Raw genomic sequence first — 21,949 nt, 5'->3', positions numbered from 1 at the left:
TACTCAATAGGTATCTTTCATATCTTTTTTTTTCACATAAAAATATTTTTTTTTAAAAAGCCTATAAAGGATAGGAACGAAATATAATGGCCATGCGATAACATGAACACCCTATTTGTATCGCAGGTTTTATAGCTAGAACATAGCATGTATACTAAATTCGATTCGATGCAGCGTACATCGCCATTGCACACCCTAGTGTACAACCAAGAGATTGCTATTCCGTTCCCTCGATCTGCTACGACGCCGGACATGGCAGGAAATCTGGAATTCGCATAACAAGACGGGCAGACATCCGCTATAGCTTCGTTCGTCTGTTCGCCCGTTGTTCTACTTTCGACAGCGCCGTTACCCAGTCCTTTTTACCGTTTCTTTTCTAGATAATAACAAGACTAGCGGCAGATCTGACTAGCCTGAGAAAACATGCTTGCGAAAAAAAAAAAAAGAAGAAGATCGCAGTAGCGGCGAAGATAGAGAGAAGGCGGCGGGCCGAAACTCACAAGAAAGGATCGAACGAAGCACTAAAGCTGTTTCCCTACATACTTTTGCCTCTATATTGTTTGCTTTTTTCCCACGTTTTCTATGTTTGTTTCGGCGATGCGTTGAGCACAGAGGCTCCCTGGCAGATGGAGGTGAAACGACAAGCTTAATGACGAACCGACTGCGCAGTAGTGGCGGCGCGGGCATAACCATCATCGTCCCCAACAGCACGATCACGGTCGTGGCTTCAACGCAGCTGCGTCAAACGAAGCGTCAACTAAAGCTCCGCTGAAAAAACTTCGAGGTGGGGAAAGCCTAAATATGGGCTGAGGGTGTACTTGTTTCAGCATGTGCTTGCAATATGCCTGTGAGTTTGGCCATCCATATCGAGTAATGGCGTATTAATTCGGTGGGAGTGTACGCTGATTTGTAGTTTTCGTGCTCAACATTTCATATAAACGAAACTGGACGTAAATTGTTCAGCTGGCACTGCTTTATCTTGGGTTGCGGCCAAAAACAGAAGTACTCACAGAATGACTGATTCAATTGACTGTGAGCAATGCTTATGATTCCTGTGTGTATACAGGGTGTACACATAAGGCCTCAATAACCTCCTCGAATCTATCAATGCGAGTTGGATTTTTCTTCGACGACTGTTTAGGCAACGTCTAGTCATAAACTGAACCTAAACTACAGAACACAATGAAAGGAAAAACTCAAACAGGGACATGAAAAGACGACTCTGTTGGGAAAAACGCCATGTGGTTTAGAATCATATGTACATATATACAAAATAGGCATCTATATCAATGAAGCAACTGAACAAATGCCTTTAACAAAGATGGTAAATATTTAGACAAAGCATCCCGAACGTGACTAATGGCAATAATCCTTCATGGCATACTTACGCTCAATTTCGCCATTGCCTATTTGTGCAGTTCTTTGAAAATCTAGGCGCTGTTTGTTAGATACCAGCTACTTATCAAACAAATGTTCCCATTATGCCTGCTTGGCTCGAAGATACGTAGTACATGACACACGATGCTTCTTGAACACCCAGCGGTTTTCCTTCCCGTTACGATTCAGGCTGGGGCCATACTGTTTATTTGAGCCGTCATGCTGGTTCTGTCTAATGGTTGTTGTGCCATCAGGATACAGATTTGTATCGATCATCAGAAAATAAATGGACTTTTCGTTTCGTTACATGATGCAACAGAAGCTTGTTCATTCGGACATACAGAGGTTCGAAGTGGTAATGGATGTCATAAGAAAGCTTCTATTCTTGACACTATCGTAACCGCTGCAATTATTTCATTAGTCTCATAAGCCTCCGCCATTTTTAGATGCGAAGCTCAGTGGCAACGAATTTCAACGGCAAAACATTCGACACGGGGACGTGCTCGTGTTAAAACTAAAAAGAAGTGAGATTTTTATTTGGTGAACTTGTTTTGAATGCAGAGAGTCAAACAAAGGACTCGCGAAAAATGATATCTGGTTGAGAATAAGGAAAGCGGGGTGCCTGCTGCCTGTTGGGCCGTGACTTGATAGCGTTTCGCTTCTGGCAAACTAAGTTCCCCTGATTGGAGTGGTTTTTCTGCAAAAGTGCTGTAATTCATTCAGAATGACCTGAAAAAACTCATCTAGAGAAACCGGCTCAGGTGGTTAGGACAGGTAGTAAACTTTTTAAAAACGACAGTGCATCGTTTCGCTAGCATGTTCTGTCGCTACTACAAAATAATTAACAGAGACCAGACGGGGCTTTACTGACAATTGAATTATGTTATACTACTTATAAGCAAAAGCACGAAAGCCTTGTGTGGCTTTCCACCAACATGTGGCTCGAATCTAAGATTCTGCTCTGCGCAAAGCGTCTGATTTACTATAAATGTAATTAGCGTGATTCTAACGATGATAACGTAAACGTTAGTATGTTAATGCCGCACTCGGCGTGGTGTAAGTGAATGATAAACAGTATCATAGTTATTGGCTAGCGGCAATCGAAAACGATACGATAGAACCGACCAGTCACCTAATGACATCTATACATGTATAGAATATTAACAAAGTATTCTCTCATCGCGATATGAATTACTAAACAAACACACGTCTGCAACTACATACGGCCGTGGAACGCTCGTTCCTGCCAGCCAGCGATAAATCTGGATCAACCAGTTCGCTTTATTTTGTTGGCAGCAATGGGATGGCTGACGATATGGCCGAAATGGTGTGTGTTTTGCTGGAACGACCGGCTGATTCGTAGTCGTCTCCGGTGACGTTCATCGAAAAGAAACATAAGCCACAGATTGAGGGATACGAGCCACTCGCAACCGAACGGAAACGGCCACCGGACTAAATTGTCATAGGGAACAGTTGCGTGGTTTGATATAAGATTGGTGTGGAGGAGACGTGGAGAAGATTTAAGGACAAGCTATCCGAAGGCTTTCTCCAGTTGAAAACAGCTCGCAGGAGCAACAGAAAAAACAGGGCGTTTCAACTATTTTTGTGCGTTAGGCGAATACCGTTGGATGAACTGGAGGTCCAGCGTATTCCTGGCAAACGTCGAGAGCACCGTGAGGCCAAATACTGTCATAGGACTAATCACAGCAGCTGAAATTGGTTCATGTGCCTAACTCGTTCGAATGGTCGTATACGCCGGAGAAGTGTGGCGTCCGTTTCCGGAAGCATATCAATGCACGAGATCGGCGCGTAAGTTTCAGCATTGACAGTGCAAAAACAAATGAGGGTAACGTACTCCAGTTGTCTTGCTACTCTCAGGCTTAAAATCGTACGGCAGATCGTCCGATTCGTGTATGCACTGTTGAAAATCGCATTCTCAGTGTATCAATTATGGTGCGTGAATTAGCCCGCTGGGCGGCGACAACAGGGGTGCGAAAAGGACAGAGGATCCATCTCCAAAAAAGGCACGCTATGTGGGGCAAGTCCGAGGGAATCATGACTAGCTTTGCCAAAATTAGCCGAGGCTACCGTCCGGATGGTACGCAGCTGCTTCGTGTGCCACCTTGCGGGAAAACGCGCAAGTGTGTCCTTTTTACCTATCACATAGGGACGCGCGGATCCTCCTCTGGAAGATGAGTATCAACCCCACTGGGCTGGGTGAACGGCCATTACCATTTCGGGCATTACCTTAATAACAAGGTGTACTTCGCATACTGATAAATCAAAGCAGCTGGGCTTCTTGGCGCGGGCTCATAGAGGGCATCCTCGATAGTGACTAAAATGTTCAACATCAACCCACTTACACGGATATTCGTACCATAGATCGTATTGTGGCTGTTGATAAGAATAACATCTGCATTAAGGAATGACGATACAATTTTTGTGACGAAGTCTAATGCTGCTCGCGATGATCTCAGCGGCAGCGAATACTTGTTGCTATCGAATATATACCTTATCGAGAAAAAGCCCACACCAATGCATCCAAGTAAATTCTCTTATCAAAGTATTCGATATAATGCTATTTTCGGTCTGCGTTGTACATAGAGCTTACTGACACAATGTTAGTAACCGTTTGCAGTGGGTATTCTCCGTGCTATCTCGTGTTGAGTTGAAGCAAATCGGAAAAGTCCAAACAAAATTCTACATAGATTTTCGCTTGATGAAACTATGTCGGCCTATTTTCGTTGCGCGTCGTCCTTCTTACTACCAGTTGTACCATACAAGCAGACCTGTATGCGAAGGCTCGTTCTCGACCTTAGTTATCGTCTTTTTTACTGCCGTCAAATTTCCACGACGCACAATGCGTGTCGACTTTGGTAGTAACTGCAGCCGTTCAAAATATGCGTGGAGGGGCATTTTGCGCAAAAGCAGTATTCTAATCTTGAGCTCTGAAGCACAAGTGTTGGTCTAAAGTTAAACTCGACGATGAATGTTGAAAATGGCATTCAGACTGCTAGAGAATGGAATAAAAGGCTGTCTGGCCGACCGGCTGGGCTACATGTGAGGCTACGGCGAGCTTTGCCAGTAAGTCAAGAGAAGGTCCAATGAAAGACTGTATGTTTGGATGATTATTTTGCAGTATATGAAGCTGAACACGAGACAGAATTAGAGCATGTTATCTATTAAAGAGCATAGCAACCTTACCATTTAATCAATGAAATTCGATTATAGCTTAATTATATCTGATCTCGTTCGAAAAAAATTACCATGTTTAAACGTAATTGAACGGCGCGACCTGAATGGCTAATTCGAGTATCTGCCCAAGCCAGTCCCAGGTAAATACCGGTCAGCGATTTCGACTATTTGTATACGAAGGAATAGCTGAGATTCTGCTTAAAATTACAGTGATACCTTTCATTTACGTTAGCACAGTCGAACTAGAATGATGGCAACTTCCTACTCCGAACGAACTTTCTATAAGCTATTAACGTTTTTGAGGCGGTACGTATAGGCAGTGCTGCTTGACGGATGCAAACAATCGTAATCAAAATCAAAACACCCATACTACCGTAACTTTAAATACTTCTGAAAGGAGCGTTATCAGATCCTAAAAATAATTTCGAGCCTCGATCGCCAACGGGACGCTTGCCATCGACATTTGAAACTATGGTTTTAGACTGCTGGCGTCACGAAAAAACCAAAAAACATTTGACATTCACAAGTCGAGTAGCATCAGAATAAGGTGGCTTAACATCTGTATTTAGGGGAACGCGTTTAAACAAATTTCCAAGCAAATAAAAAAATATTTGAACGCTCAGTAGCGTTGTAGTCGACGACAGTATACAAATCAAGATAACTGTATTCATAAAAACCATTTTCGAGAGTGATTATCCAAGAAGACAAGGACAAGGCTGACAAACTAGAGATGATTTCCATGAAACACGACTCGGTCGACAGTTTTGTTCCTAGTAAACAAATTGCTCAAATTCGACAGCTTCCGTCAAATTACGCAGAGGAACTCGGAGCGACCTCTTGATATAATTTTCTTTCTTCGTTCGTTTTATAACTGAATTCCTGTTAGTTCATCCGCTTACGGAGAACAATAACCCATATGGTTGGGTTTTATGGAATACATGCAACTGGGCAGACCGAAATAAGGTTCGCATTATGGAATTGTGAAGTTTGAGGTAGTTGCTCTAAATAGTTGTTTTTCCTTAGTCGCTTAAGGCGGGTCCACCAGATATATGATTAGCTAGTATCTTTTGATTTTGAGCCTCACAAAAAGCAGGCGATGAGTCCGCCAATCGTAAACCTATTGGTTCGATTCCCATTGAATTCTATAATCGAAAAAAGGTAAAATCTTTCTGTAAGGTTTAAAATCCTGTCCCAATGTTTGTTGGTTCATTACCGGTTTGTAATCTATTAACAACCACCTCACATGTTTAGTAGGAAGTTTATTAATGAACAATTATTATTAAGAATAATTATATATTATTTATTTAACCTTTTTTTGACGTGTGATATTATTCAATTTCAATTAAAAGACCTTTTTTTTATTGACGACCGGGCCTAATCTCTAGAAAATCGCCAGAGCTTTGAAAAACAGATCATACTTGTTCAAACTAAGTAGAATAAAGTAAATCCTTCAAAAAAAAACAGGATATTCAGCTTCGTTGTTGTTGTTTATTCAAAAACCAGTTAACAAAATTAAATAGCAAATATGATAAAGAACGTAGCTATAAAATAGAAGGAGAATGAGAAAACTCTATAAAACGAGGGCAAAAGAAGCGTAGGTTCAGAAAAAAAACACGTACTTACCTGCGTAGGTAAAAGGAAAGGGTAAGTTAAGTAGGTAAACACGTGTTTTAATAGTTGCATACTATAAAATACAGTACTAAACATACTTATCTTTAGGTAGACAGTGCCTAATCAAGGGAACCTATTACTCACTAAGTGATAACCCTAATTTTTCAATGAGTCGATACTAGTACTCGATTCACAACGCGGGTGGGCTAAATAGTTACTGGGAGTAAAGAACTTTTTTGAAGGGCTGTCCCCTAGTCCATGTTATAATTATTAGCATGTGTGAAATTGCTTCGCGAAGCCCTTGAAACCCCGTTGCCAGATTCGTCAACCAAGATGAGGACAGACGAGAAGGTACATCTTCATTATCGTATAGATTCACCTACAAAGGGGACTACTTTGTAAAGTCGTGCCAGTCAAAGACGACCGCTCTTCAGCCCTGGCTAGCACGTCTTCATTAGAAGTAGATTCTGTACTCTCGCCTTCAACCTTTCCATCAGACATGGTTCTCTCTTCTTGTCGAGCTCATTACAGGACATATTTCATTCTACCTAAAGCGATTATCGGTAGCGGATTTTATGTGACATGATGCTTTTGACGACGCCATGGTAGGTCTATGCGGCTACGCTTGCCCGACTAATCTTGTCTCGTCTCCTGTCAGTCTGCTCCTTTCCTGAATTCTGATATAGTACAACGACATAACTAATTTGTAAGTGGTGAACCCTTCTTACGTTGCTCAATGGTGTTAGCCTAATACAGTCTCACTTAACAGCTTCAGAGTCGAGCGTATGTAGAAACCTACGAGTTCCTTTGGGGAGCTGTGAAATTTGTTTTACATACGTTTATTAACGTATCTATGAAAATATAATTATTAAGCGCATGTCAAGTCACCTGTACTCATTTTTCTAGCCGACAAAACGTAGCGTTTTAAGTTTGCGAACGCCACATGTGTTATATATACACAGTATCTAAGTGGAGAGTTTTTCCTATTATTAGACTTAGAAATAGATTACTTAAACGAAACAAAAAAACAAAGTTCTCTGTGTTCATCGTAGAATATGAAACTCATATTCTATGCTCATGATTATTCAATATAACCGCTACCCAAGACGACTGCGGCTTCGATTTGAAACCTAAGTTACTACTAACTCGTCATTTTCAAGGTATTTTTTTGTTAAATACACAATGAACTTTCTAGCGGTAATCGTGCGTCACGTGACATGGTAGCGGTAAACTCACTAAAGTATTGTTCATATATACTATATAAAAAAAATTTCAACGAGAACAAAAATGGAGGGCATAAAAATGTCGGAAAAAGCCAAAATGTGCAGAATAGCGCGAAAAGTTAAAAAAAAAACTAATGTTTGAGCAATTAACTACGATGATATTCGTCGTACCGCTTTGATAATTACAACCGAGCTATATGATGAGTATTTGACGAGGTACCGGTCGATACGTTCACGTATGCTATATATATATATATATAACACGAAGCATTCGAGCCCGTAAAAAGCATAAATATTGTTACCAACTGTGGGGTCCAATAATGTACGAGTTGTACCGAGCAACATTACAGATGATGTCAAGGGCGTGTTTATAGTCGTATAAGCTCGACCATGATATTTACGGTACTATTGAAGTCAGAGGATCGCATTCGACGATTTGCTTCTTTTTGTGTGAGTGAGTCCCAATCTAATTTTACTTCATAACATGAGCCCTTTGAACATTGTCGTCTATAATGCTTCTAAGCTGGTATCACGTAGAGACACGAAAAAATAACTGTGGGCTGTAAATTAAATTGCGACACGTTTGTACTTGACTGTTTTGTTTAAATAATCTGCTTATTTCCTTTGAAGGTACTTTTAAAAACCTAAGCGCTTGGATAATAAGTTAATTTAGCGGATACTATCGGATGTGCGTTTAATACATTTCTAGAAGTCTCACTATAACTATCTTTGGAAGAGGCCAACATTACGAATCCCCCTAAAGTTTAGCAAAGCAATAACTGCTTATATTAGATCAACGAGGCTTTGACGTGGATATCGTCTTTGAGCATACGACAAGTCGACGATTAAAGATAAACCTGAAGAGCGCAACAAATGCAAGAGACGCGGGTACAGGGTGACCCTGATCGTCTGCAATAAAACAGCTGCAAGGAAGGGATAGAGATACCACAGAATCAATGGAGAGTTTGAAGTATTTTTATCAGATGAGTTTTGGATCAAGAACTCTTATGTGCATCAACGCGGCAGGGGCAAAATTGCCTGTAACGGTGTCAGTCGTACCAAAGCAAGCCTCAAAAGGCATCTTGAGGCTAATAGATGTAATTGCGTTTGTCTTCGATAAGTTATGCCAACTAAGTTAAAAAAGTGTGCGATGGTTACGAACAAAGAGGTTTGCTGTGAATTCCATACATATACTATATATATATATATATGTATATAAAAAAGAGTTTTATAATCTCATTAAGCGGAGCGTGATTTATAGCCTACCGTACTTTTCTGCTATTGCAACTTTTGTGATCGTGCAATAAAATAGCTAAGGCATTAGCATTAATCAAATCCCAAAAATGATCAGATTAAAGAAACGTATCCAGCTGTTGGCGTTTTGGTTCCGGTACATTATTCCACCTCTATGTTAAAGCACGTGTAAATTTCCTTCCGCTCTACATTGCCTTAACATTTGTTAGCAGTGTAACGAGACAATCTATTCGAACACTCAGAACAACTACAAATAGCACTTTTTTCTCATGGGTCCATTTGTCAGCAGGAGCACCTGGCAGCTGGGGCAGGCGACCCATATAGAATACGATTGGTATCTAGGCCTAAATAAAAAAAACTCTCTAGCCAGTGTCTACCCTATTGGGTTCGTGTTGCGTTTTGTTTGTGCTCCTAAATTCACTTCCGTATATCGTAACCCTAAAATAAATATAAAATAATAATAATAATAAACCCCGACATCACTTTTCCTCAAGTTGGCAAATGTACTTCTTAGACCACTTGGTCTGTAATGGAACTTAATTACATGTTACATGTCATTATGTCATGTTTTTCATGGCTGTGAATGTCATCACATACACAGTCAAAAAGAGCAGTGCTCTCCCGAGAGTTTCCTGCATAGCGTAGAGAGGGCCTATTTGAAATTTAGTAAATACGTCCATGGCAGACGAGCGAATGAGCAGCGGAAACTCACGAAAAATTCAATTTCAGGCATTATTATTTTAAATGCGAGTATAAAAAATTAGAAACAGTACCTACTTGGTCCCGTCATGTGTGAGCGCATCATCAGACGCGCCAATCATTATTTTTTTGTGATTGGTTGGCATATAGTTCATTGTAGAACGCATATCTTCAATATTACCATTGATCCACAATAACACAACATAGCTACGTACTTTCTATATATAAAATAGAAAGAAGACAAATAATGCTTCTTTCATTATATAAAACAGCGAGCTATCTATGTATATAAATGATATGGTGTGTGATAAATTCAACATAAAATAATGATTTCTAAGTTCTATTATAAGTAAATAATTCAGCCACCTAGTATTTTAAAAAAAATAGTGTATAGTCGTGAAAATGTTTATTGCTCGGGAAGGGCCAGTACGCTTAAAAATTCATTAGTTCTTTACTCGTTACGAGGATCACGACATTCCGAGAATATCTCTTGCAGGCGGAAACGCTCTTTGATAAGCGTTTCTTTGAATAATTAAATAACGGTTTTCTTCAACGAAATCCAGTTTAATTATACAGAAAATACACGGCTATAAGGTCATAAAAGTCGTACAAGTACACACCCTTCTGGTACTGATTAGGGTCCATTCGAGTGTCCCTAAGGTTGGTTTTGCACGGTCCTATAGGCTTAAACTACACGTTAAACAAGTATTTCAAGTTCCCAGAGAAAGCGAGCCATTAGGATTAGACTTCTATAGCTACTGAGTTGCCGCAAATAATACATCTTAGAAAATGAGGGTTGTGATTATTTGGGTCCAAGAGCGGTTGCTGTGTACACGGGCGTCTATGAACTATTATAACGGCCTTGTCACCAAGGCCCACTTGTTCGTGAGAGGAAACAGGACAAGTAGGTTGTCTGTTCATTGTCATGATACGGTTTGAAATCCTTGTAAGCAAACTCAGTAAAGTGGCTAAATAACTAGCAATTTATTTAGAAAATATTCGGTGACTCGACGTTTTCATCGTCGAGTATATGTATGTATATATATATATTTTTTTTGTTTCAGTTTTCTAATTAAAGTGTTACCTACATTTTTTTATGAGTTTGCCACTGTCAAATTGCGATTTCCGCGCCACTAATCAGATACTACTCAATCAAATAACGTTCAACCTCTTAAAACCCAATATTGCTGTTTCTTAGGGATAGTATACTATTTTTTATAACGGAGATTGATTCCGATTACCAATAAAGTCTACAGAAATTTTTGTAAACGTATATTAAATATATTATGTACTATTTTTCGACTAAAAGGCTTTTCACTAATGTAACCTTATTACAGTCACAATTTGGAAAGCCTACCGTTTTATTGTGCATTTTGAACACCTAAGCATAAGTATTAGATGGCGAAGGTCTAAATAATTCTCGGTGTTTTGTGGATTGCATTCAGAGCGTACTTCCGGCTAAAGTCCGATTCGCTAACAATCAGTAATATCCGCTTGATCATACGCTCTGGCCCAGCTATAGCTTTTCAGTCATATGGAAGTTCACTGGCTACATATTCCGGATATCTTAGCGAGCGTTGGCATTTTCAACGGTGCTAATTGTTTCAATGCAGAAATCCTGTAACGGTCTGCCAGCTGCTTTTCCGCCAGCACTACGTACCATTATATATGGTATAATAAGAAAAGACACCCAAATGAAGCGGAAAGCATTCGAAACGCTTCTAACATTAGCGGCAGTGGTACGCTGAGTGTTAGAAGCAGGCATATCAGGGGCGCACACACATATACGTGGCGATGGCGTCGATGGTGCTCTCGTCTGCCACACGCTTCGAAACGGCATAATGAATCGCTGTCGTAGGAACGGAACTCTGCTCGGCCTGTTCTTTCTTCAGTCCAACGGAAGACCCGTCGATGGCTCTTTGGATGTAAGAAAGAAGTAGAACCCTGTTCGTTCTTTCCATTGCGTTTATCGGACATTGGCAAAAGACTTTTCAGAGTAAGAGCACGAGGCGTGGCCAGTGCTCAGTCAGGAAGGTCGGAGGGAGATTGAGAAGAGCCTTTGCCTCTCGCTGAGCCACCATTGCCGCCGCGGCCGCCGTTGATGGAACAAACATTAGTCGCACTCATGAAGCACCCACCTTGCAGCTCCTGACAAGCGGACGCGCGTCCGCCACTCAGTCTTTTTGCTGACTTTGCTTACAACAGCAAAGAGATCAGAACTAGCTACCCTTTCCGCCGACGTTCTACGGAATACCGATTGCAAGTGTCGAATCTTTCAATAACAGTATCACAGACGGCTGCTCCACGCCGTTTGCTGCTGCTGTTCCAGTAATAATGTCAGAGATGCGCTCGTGACGTACGCGCTTCAACCGATCCAGTTTCCCACCTTCCCCTTCTCTCTCTATTTTCTTTCTGTCTCCGCTTTATTTTCTTGCAGTGCGCTTGTCCTCGTCTGCTGCCACTGTTGTTGCCTCGCCGTCCCGCTGCCAGACACTGCCGTGTGTGCCAGCCGTTATTATGGTCATTCTGCTTCCTGCGCATAAGAACTCGCCTGCTTAAGCGTATGTAAGTGGGGAGGACGTTGGGAGGTAGAAAGCAGAGGGTGGAAAGAAAGACCAGCTGGAATCGCGAATGCATATGGGTCAGGGACTGGAAAGCAAGCCCTTACTATGGAGCACACAGTATCTAGCAGCGCTGCTGGCACAGCAGTATAACTTCCCGCTAACAGGGCAGACATTGCCTGCTGTGAAAAAACAATCCTACGTTGTCATAGGTGAATACTACGTACGTACAAGCACACGACGAGGCTGAATGAGATCGAGACGCGAAAAGCGCTGTATAATGGGGTAAACGCATTGCGGGTGGTGGTTAACGAGCTAAGAAGCTGGCGAGCAAAGGACTGCTAGAATGTAAAGGCAGGCCGACTGGCTGGCCGTTCATATTAGTCAGAGAAGAAACGCATGCATATGACTCAGCAGAGTCCTGTTATTTGTATAAAGCGTTCTACGAACGAAAATGATTGAAGAAAAGACAGACCTGCACTGGACGGGAGGGTGTACGATCAGGCAAATATGTGGCTGTTGATTTTCAAAAACACTCGGTGAGATATGGATGTCTTTTGTCGTTAGTGCCGTACCGTACAGTCATCTGTTATGGCGCTATGTTGTACCCGATGACAGACGAGTAACATATCACTATAGTGAATGATTTAAAGAAAGGAGAAGACTGCGTTTGTTGGCTTTTTCTTAGCCGTTGCCACCAGCGCGTCCCCCCAAAAGACTTCTTTTTCTGCTAAGTCGCCCCGCTTCCTTGTCGAAAATAGACGATCGGAGACGACGCACTTGTAACGTTGATTACGCGAAGACCGGAACAATGGTCGGTTGAGCCAAATGAACACGTCTACTTTTCCTGTAAATGCTGTTAGCGCCAATCAACTTTATTGCGTTTTGTTAGTTTATATACTAAACTTTTTGAGTAAACAGTTATAAGCAGTAAATTGCTTGTCACCTGTGGACTTGGCGGTAACTAAGTACGAAAGAAACTATAATACCTAGTGTAGTTTGAGTCCTTGGTAATTTCCATTCTTAGTTTACGTAAATGTCTTGGCAGAAAAATCGCGTTTGTAATTGACCCTGAGTAAACAAACGGTGTTAATCTCCAATAGAGAACAGGTTACTCGTGTGATTTACCATTTTTCGCTTTTTGCTCTTACACACATACAACATGTATCATGTCCTTATATTGATTTAGTGTACCTATCACCCATAGGAATAACCGGACTTGTAGAATGTTGTCCGCTGATAGTACCCTACGGCAATGGATACAATGTTCTTTGACACTGCGGCCAAAGGAGCTGGTCCGAACGGACGAAATGATCCAAAACTGTTTATTAACCCTATTAGGTGGCCACAGAGATCAGTGCCCACCCAGTCTGCAGCAGCCTTCGGGTTTCGCTCCACGAGACAGCGGTGGACTCTTAACTCAGTCTTTAATATTTAGCTTGAATATATTTAGAAAAAAACGAAATAAGTAATAAAAATGACATAAATATGTAAGCAAAGCTGGCTGAAAATATCAAGTCACTTTTCTGTGTTTTATATTTGTGGAAATAGTAGAACAATCTGCTTATTTATCTGCAATATTTACTTAAACGCAATATATACATATATATTACTGGATCGTAATAACTTTTGTTAAAACAATTTGTTTGGCACCTAAAGTTAACAACGGTAGTACGAAGCTTGTCTACATACAAATTCATTCATACACATGTAGAAAAGAAGAAAGTTAACTCCAATATAGCTAAGAGACTCCGTCTAATATTCAAATTTTTATTGCTAATCTTCGACGGACGCTTTTTTCGAGCGATTGTGTTGTGTTAGTTTTTTGCCGTGCGACTGTAGTGTGTATACACGCGAGGGTGAAAAACACCACGAAGCTTTATTATACTGTAAAAAATGTAATGGCAGATCGTATGTGCCCAATTCACATGCAGTTATCGTTGCTTACAATGGACAAAGGGATTCGTCACAGAGCAAGTCAAGGGATCATTGCTATGAGGAACTAACGAACATGGGTTAGGACTGCAGAAAGTCATAAATGGCAAACCAAGCATGGTCAGGCATTAGACTAATCCTATATTACGTCGCGTTCGGGAACTCTTGGCTATGAGCAGGGGATCTTGTCCGGCTGGAGCAATTGTAATAGCTCCCCTTCTATTCCAGTACGTACCATAGGAATGACTGGTAATAGGAAAACGTCAGCTTCCAGTCTCTGTTCTCCACCGTTGAAACGTATGTATGCCTGAAATTTCATTGCAAAAATTTTGTATTCATCTTATCAGGGTTACATATTTTGTATTGGAATATAGGGAGCTGGTCTGCTTGCCCAACTCTGATGTTATAGGCATATCTCCTAAATCGAGTCGCGCGTTAAGACTCTAGAATGCCGTAACAGATGAGCCGTTTCTAAATATTTAACACTCTGTTCCAAGGAGACAGCCGCAAACTCGTAAGCATGTTAATGCTTACGTCTAATGAAATCAGTCTTCAGTACAGTCGATTCTATATTTAAAAGCGTTTACAACAACGCGTCCTAACGATGTTCACCTCAAAGACGTCGATGTATAGTTAGACTGGGTTGCATTTAGAGAAATATATTGTTATTCATTGCCTATATCCTAAATAAGTCTGCTAAATTTCAAGATCAACATAAGCCTGCTGGGGTCCAATTGCTACGCATTGTTTGAGTCAATAGTAGACATACAACAGTTCGTTATTTGAAAATCAGATGTGTTTGTCGCTATCTGCAGGCGCATCAAACACGTACGTACTACAGAAAAACGAAGACCTAACACAGATTTAGTTTCTAGATTCATACGATTTAGTCTGATATGTGTCCTCGAAATTGTCGACTGAGTTGTCGTTGCGTAAAATAAAATGGCGGAAAAAGATGTGTGGCGTCGGTAACAAACTCTATGAACTCATCAACTGCACAGAATTGAGGAACGTCATTTCCCTGTATTTCTGCGCAGTTATCCTAGTATGTTTACCTAGTAATGTTTGGTCGATACGCGGCAAATTTAAATCATGCGAAATAGTTATGGCATTATCACGTCTTACGATTGATCCCAGTCCACGAGGTCAGTAGTTGTGCTTATATGCAAATTGCTAGATTGACACGAGCTGTATCACTCTACGGGGGAACGAGATGCTACGAGCAACAACTTTAAACGAAAAGAATCTTATATTCATTTTGGAACACCACATTGCATTTCGTACAAGATAAACGCTCTTTCCCGATGCCATGTTCTGTCTTCTCGGAACATTTCGAAGAGGTTCCTTCAGCCCACCTCAACTCAGATGGTCTATTCTCCAGAAAGCCATTATTATCTGTTGTTAGAGCGAGAAACACTTTCTTGACTCGAAATGGTGGCGAAGGGCGGTCTATAGCCGCACTGCTACGAAGTCTATACGTATTTAAACAACTGCAATTTACGGAATGTTTAATTCGTGACTAGCTCATATCTGTGGTCAGCTACGAGCCGTGTATATCAATAGCGAATTTTCACAAAGAATTCTACCATAGTGCAAAATTTCACTATCGTTCTCCCACAGAGCATCGCCAGCATCGCGAAATGGAATCTGCTATCGCTGCTGCGGACTTTTATTTACTTGACGATTACGAGGGGCACATTGATCTGGTCCCCCAGCAACGCCTTTGCACTTTTGTCAGTACGGTAAACTATATTAAGATTTAAAGCGATCGCGTGTGATAGGTATGCGTTTCTTTTTTTGCTGAATTCAGTTTTCAACGCATTTGATGCTTTTCTTTGTTGTGACAAAACTAGGTTTTCTGTAGTTCATGTATGCTTGATTCCTAGCTCTCTGGCTATCGGCACGTGTCGCCGTCGATAGCAGTTTTGTGTCTCTCCTTTATCGCAAGGCTTTCACGGAACCCGTTAAAATATTCATTCTGCTTGTCTATTTGTAGTAGATAACTTCGATACTTTCGTTAGCTGGCGACTTACGCAGGCTTTTTTACCGTTACAGACCGTCATTTTTTAAAAACGCCTTGAAGATAGTTGGTTCTCACTTGACGGAAAGCGGAAGATTGATTTACCTAAACTCTGACATGAACATATCTGTATGTCGCCTAAATGTTCTTTCTGTCTAGTAGAAAAGCATATCTCCCTCTAAAAATACCAGTAAATAGTTAATGTGTTTCTCTGACATGTTGACGTTATGCGGGCGGCACCTGACAATGTTCGACAGTTACATTGTCCTGCAGTTGCCCCACACGGAGATGCAATATGAAGTTTTTAACTACCGGTAAAACAGAACTTGCTATTGACGTGATTTACAAAAAATTGGCTACATCCAACAATAGCTTCAAGTCCAGGCACGTATTTAGACTATCTAAATTAGCATCTTCTCGGCGTACACAGGTTTCTTGGGCATCTGTTCCCCTCGCCCCGTGATAATAGGACTCTTCGAGTCTATTTAACGAGCAGCGATAAGCCTAATATGAAACCAAAAGATGTTCAAGTCAATTGACACCCGACCCAATTCCATTGTGTGCATCTCAACGGCCTATACCGTATTTAGATTGCAAGCAGAATCATAGAATATAACTTTGACATTAATTTGTAAACAACATGTGAAACAAATTAGAGAATTTCGAAGATAAATGTTGTCTAAAATGGAGCGCAACAAGCCCATGGTTTAGGATAGGCGAAGGTCAGTATAAACGTGTCTTGACAATTTTTATAGCGTAAAGATATTTCTTAACAATCAAGATGTTTTCTAAAAACATGTTGATTCTGGTCAAATGAATTTAGTTTTAGAAATCGTTCGTTTCTAACTAATTGTAAGGCTGCATAAGTATATCTCGTTATTTCGTGTGTGTTATGCTTTGGCTAGACCGAAAAGTTGAAATTCTAAGAAGACAGTTCGCGTACTATCGAGAGACTGAAGCCATGCAGAAAAGAAAAGTATTTTTCTCATCCTTCCGAGCGACATTAGCGCAAGTTATAAAATTTGGCAGAAGACTTGACGAATTGTTTAGCTGCTCCATGCTTTTTATGCGTAAAGTACTACTGCAAAAGGCGAGCCAATAGCAGTCGTTTAAAAAAATCGTGTTACAAATAGAAGCCGACAAGAACCTAAAGGTCCGAAACAAAATGGATGACTTCCTAAAATTCAAAACATTTCTTTTATGGTTGTTCCTGCCTTTGTTCTCTGAGGGGAATCTGGAGCATAGTACGCTGTAACGCTTGTTGTATAGCGGCCCGAATCCCGTTATTATCGTCTTCTGTAAATTTCTTCGATAAGACCAGTGGCTAATTTAATAACTAACACACTGGACGTATTGGCTATGAGAGTTTCATGATAGAATAATATATTATCAATACATCGTACACCTATTATTACATAAGTATACTTGTACACACGGCTTATATCAGTAAATGATTAAATAAGGATATTAGGAGATATTTAACAGTCGCGGTATTTAGTTCGAATCTTTTTTGCATAATTACTCACATTTATTAGAAATTACTAAAACAAATTATACTCGTTAGTTGATCATTGACCATTTGATCGTACAATAAATTGCAGTATCGGCTAAGTTCGTCCGGTGACTACCCATATCCATTGCTCACGCCACACCCTTTGGCAAGCCACTCATAGTCATCTCATATTATAAAGACTATATTCTGTTATCAACTTAAAGTTACGTGACGCTCCGAGTACGATGTCGTGCATGGGTGTTTTCAATAGTGTCAGTAGACATCTCAGAGCAGACGATGCAGTGGCCACACATTATATTCTCCATGCAAACATATTAGCTTAGTCTTAATGTAGGTTCATTCGCCCATATCGCTGACGTCGGCTACTTCACAACTCTGGTGCCGCACCGTCCCGCTGCTTCCATTGGCCGTGGCAGGAATCGATATAAGTGAGAATGATTGCCCTTATACAAGCACGCACAATAATGCCACCGGAGCTATTGCTATTTACAGTAGCAACTCTGTAGGCTCCCTGTTCGGCCGCCCCAGCATCAACCTACATTAGCGGAAATTAGGCAAACCTCCCTTTTCGCATAAGATATCCCATTGGCTTGTGAAGCCCTCGTGCAATTCTATCGTTGCTATAGTATATAGAGTGTTAGAGATTTGATTATTTGAGAACTAGCCTGGCTGATTATCGTAGTACATAAAAAGAAGAAATCCTCTTCTCTATATTGTCGATATATAACGACATTACGTCTATGGTGATTTGTGCTGGAGAGCGTGACTGTGTCATGTGTTCACTGAGTCCAATGGTTTGATCTTCACGCGTACTTCCATTATCCATATTTACAATAGCTGCTCTAGTAAAATTGCTTTTTACTAGGAAAAAGATAATTATTAAAGTCTAATACGTGTCTTAGAGTCACCTAGGCTCATCCAGTCATATGAAACAAATATTTCCAATTGAAGCGATCGACTTATTTCAAAGTCAATGTAGCAGACGAATACGAGCGCTGCGGTTATCAAATCGTAGAAAACCTGTATAGGCACAGCTCAGGAAGCAACTATGCTTCAAATTCGAGCTTTATCGGAATTTAAGCTTTGTTTAAAATTAGATATCAGACCATATCGGGGATTTATTAGATATCTCTTTTGCTGTTGTGCGTCTGCAGTGGTCTGCAAGCCGATTGCAGAAATAGACCTAAAGCTCCACGTTCAGGTTGGTCACAGGTTGAAACAAAGACTATGTATTTTGATTTATGCTGTGATAGTGAACCATTTCTAAGGAGTTATAAAGTAAAACTATAGCCTGAGGCATTTCTGAAATAGGAACAAGGCACAAGAAGTGAGTTTGCTCTTTCTTTTCTTAACAGCGGACACGTCTTTATACTTTTCTTGCGCCGAAGGCCTAAGGCCATGACATCGACTGAGCCTGATAATGTACTGTCGCATATTCCCCCTTCCAATAATAATAATAGTGGCGAAGGAAACGGTATGATATGGCTGAACCGTTGGGGTTGGTAAGGGTAATACTTGAGTAACGGGCAGCCTATTGTTCTCTGGTTACGTAACTTTAATCATTGCTAAATTCCGTATTTTGTAAATCCGCACGCACTTCCTAGGTTTAATCTAGAAAGACAGCTCTTTTGTATTGAGCGTCTGTGTGAATGGATTTAAAAATTGCTCGATTTCGTGCAATTAGATCTAATATCGATTACCTATAAAAGACAATCATCTAAGGTCAGTTGTTCATATACGACCGGTAGTAAAGTCTTTGATAGTCTGATCTTTACAAACTTGATAAGGTATTCATCACCAAAGGCATTTTAGAAAAATGGGTATAGTCTCCTCATCGTCATAAGTTACGATCAAGCCAGTTCAGAGGGCTTAAGTGTGTCCCACCACAGAGGCACCGAGCTATCTGACTGCATGAAAGCCAGTCTGAGAAGCGAAGCACATGATTATTGATTTAAGCAGATTAGAATAGCATATTGTAAATAAGTAGCTACCAAGAGTATATAACATTATTAATACGTATTGATCACGGCAGAGCTGATCCTCAAGGGGCCTCATTACACCGAATATGACGCATGTATGTCTCAAAATGTTATTCTTGCGGGAGTAATATCAGGGTGTATGGGAAGCCCTTTTGTATGCCTTGTAAGTAATATGTCAAATGAGTTCTGTAGTTCTAATGGCAGCATGTGAGGCACATCATGGTTGGACACTAAGTTAAAAGCAATGATTACAATTTCATTTTTATATTTTTAGAGTATGACGTTTTCAACGACCGCATGAAACATACGAGTTATAATATGAGCACTCGCAGAGTTACAGGGCTTTATAAACATTTTCGTTTTTTCGTGGGTACTCCAATGATTGTGCAGTGCCTGTCCCATATCGCAGGCTTGCTTAAGAATGTGCTTAGTCAATAATGTTTACGCTCCGGCGAAATTCCCTAATTCAGGACTTTGTACAGTAGTTTCTTTCTTTCTTTGCTATATCTAATGGCCTGCTATTTAGTTTAGCGACTATATGGTGCCTTATTTGATATAGTTTTGTCCTTTTTCTTTGTTGTTATCACCTGACGATGACAAGTAGCTTATATAAGCTACTTGTCATCGTAGAGGCCGTTGTGGCAGATTAGGACCCGGGTCGCGGGCTAACTGGTTGTTCCTCCGAAGCTTTCAACGTCTAACGAGTCCTTAGAGTACGGGTGGTGAATATGAGATGCCATTTCCTTAATGCCCGCATGCCCTTAACAGTGAATCATGGTTGCTACATTCTAATCTGGATACTAATAATTCTTTAACGTAGTCCAACAAGCAAGCCAAATCTTGATTGCTTTTACGACAACGCTATAATACATAACATGCCTGGATGGTATAAGGCATAGGTGGCCTCCATTATATTCGCCCCTATTGCCTTACCGATGCTAACTGGGAAATAATATCGAGTTATATCATTTTTTGTCACCGGTCCCGACGACAACGTGGTCTCGTTGCACCGGATGGCTTTGAACCTTTTTTATGCAGCAGATTCAAACCCGCCCTGCTCGTATAACTGTACCTCAAAAACGTATTTAACACGAGATGACTTCCTGCGATAAATGGCCGGTGGCGTTTTCGGTAGAACTAGACGTAGTGCTATGAAACATCTTTACACTTCTAACCGTAGTAGGCGAGATAGTGCTCGAACTCAATACCATGAAATATGAAGTGTTTACATACGGGCCCCTTTCCCGTCTTTAGATCACTTTTATCGTCATCTATCATTTTCAGATCGTCGCGTCCAAAATGTCAACCTTATTTGGGATGGCCCTGATACAGCACAATCTTCAGTCAGCACTCGGGAGAAGACAAAGGATTGACACGCTTATTTTTCTTTAACTGCATTGTAAGAAAAAAATCCGGCTTGCTTTAAAAGAGGATGCGGTACAATCTACGCCTGAAAACGTTTTACAATTCTGCATCGACCTAAGCTGGAAAGCCCTAACGAACTTCTCTAAGATGGCCTTGTCTAAAACCGCACCTAGTTAGGGTTATCGTCAGTCACTTTTGATGGTTCAGAGCAGTTTTATCCTGTTGAATTTACGGCTATTGGACTAGATTTGATAACGCTTTCTGCTAACTCAGGGGCGTGCTGTGGACACATCCAGACACTGGAAGGACAACCTAGTCGAGGAGAAGGAATGTCCTCAAAAAACGTGGACTGAATCTCTTCGCAAAGTACAATGCAAGTACGTAACATTGCAAATAACGCTACAGACTGCTCGTGGCAACTAGAGACACTGGTAACTCTAAAGCAAAGGCTTGGTCGTCTTTTCTTCCATTGGGACATTTCTAGACAACAACGCTAGGACGCGTCTGTGTTGGATACACGCATGGTAATTTGTCACACATATAAATACGGTGAGCACGTCGACTTGTGAAGCCGGCACGAGCTGTCCTACGTCAAGAATACTAAGAGGTACTAGATGTTCCCGAATTAACGATATTTTTGGCCGAATTTTTAGATTGGCTTAGAGTCTCTGCGTAAAAGGGTCATGCTGTCTAAATAAAAATGATGGATGCGGATCAAGAGACCGTTACTTCGTCCTTCACTATAGATGAAAAGCATTAAGTGAAACGCCTTTCATCTTGTACGATCTCCGCGGCGTTGTAGTATCTGATCATTTTAACGCGGCGACCATTTTTGGCATTCGTAACTTGGGAAAAAATATCATCTACAAACCATTGCAAAAACTTTGGAAGAGCTAAAGTATATTGTTGGGGCGGACCTCATACTGCAACGGCTGTCAATGGATGCATATCGCCTACCGGTATGGGAAATGGTGACTATTTAAAATGGAGCAGATCTTGTGACGTACGAAGGGGTTTCGCAATATCGATTATATTAAAAACGTCCATATATTACAGTTGTAATATTTTATAATTAATATATCCGAAGAAATCGATATCTATCTATGATTAGCAAGATGTCTAAAAAATTTTTCCCACTGATTGGACTGACTTTCTACTGCTTTCAGTATGATTATAAAAGAAAATGTGAGATAAAGTCCAGGAAATCCAATGACTGA

At 40.7% G+C, this 21,949-nt stretch overlaps 1 protein-coding gene and 1 long non-coding RNA gene across 7 annotated transcripts in view; one reads left to right on the top strand and one right to left on the bottom strand.

The window, feature by feature from the left end:
- The window catches only part of LOC111252642 (uncharacterized), a 124,406-nt gene that overhangs the window by 60,183 nt on the left and 42,274 nt on the right, over nt 1–21,949 (top strand). The gene's annotated exons all lie outside the window — the stretch shown is intronic.
- The window catches only part of LOC111252715 (uncharacterized), a 95,929-nt gene continuing 83,248 nt past the window's right edge, over nt 9,269–21,949 (bottom strand). For 4 of the 6 annotated variants that reach the window (XR_015327703.1, XR_002674325.2, XR_015327704.1 and 1 more), the window contains one exon: nt 13,482–14,162. The gene's annotated coding sequence lies outside the window, so the exon portion shown is untranslated. The other 2 variants (XR_015327701.1, XR_015327700.1) reach the window with 2 other exon arrangements.

The sequence above is a fragment of the Varroa destructor genome, unplaced genomic scaffold (genome assembly GCF_002443255.2).
Source record: "Varroa destructor unplaced genomic scaffold, Vdes_3.0 BEIS01000001.1, whole genome shotgun sequence".
In the NCBI taxonomy this organism is placed as follows: Eukaryota; Metazoa; Arthropoda; class Arachnida; order Mesostigmata; family Varroidae; genus Varroa; species Varroa destructor.
The sequence above is the reverse complement of the archived record's forward strand: the minus strand, read 5'-3'. Positions and strand labels throughout refer to the sequence as shown.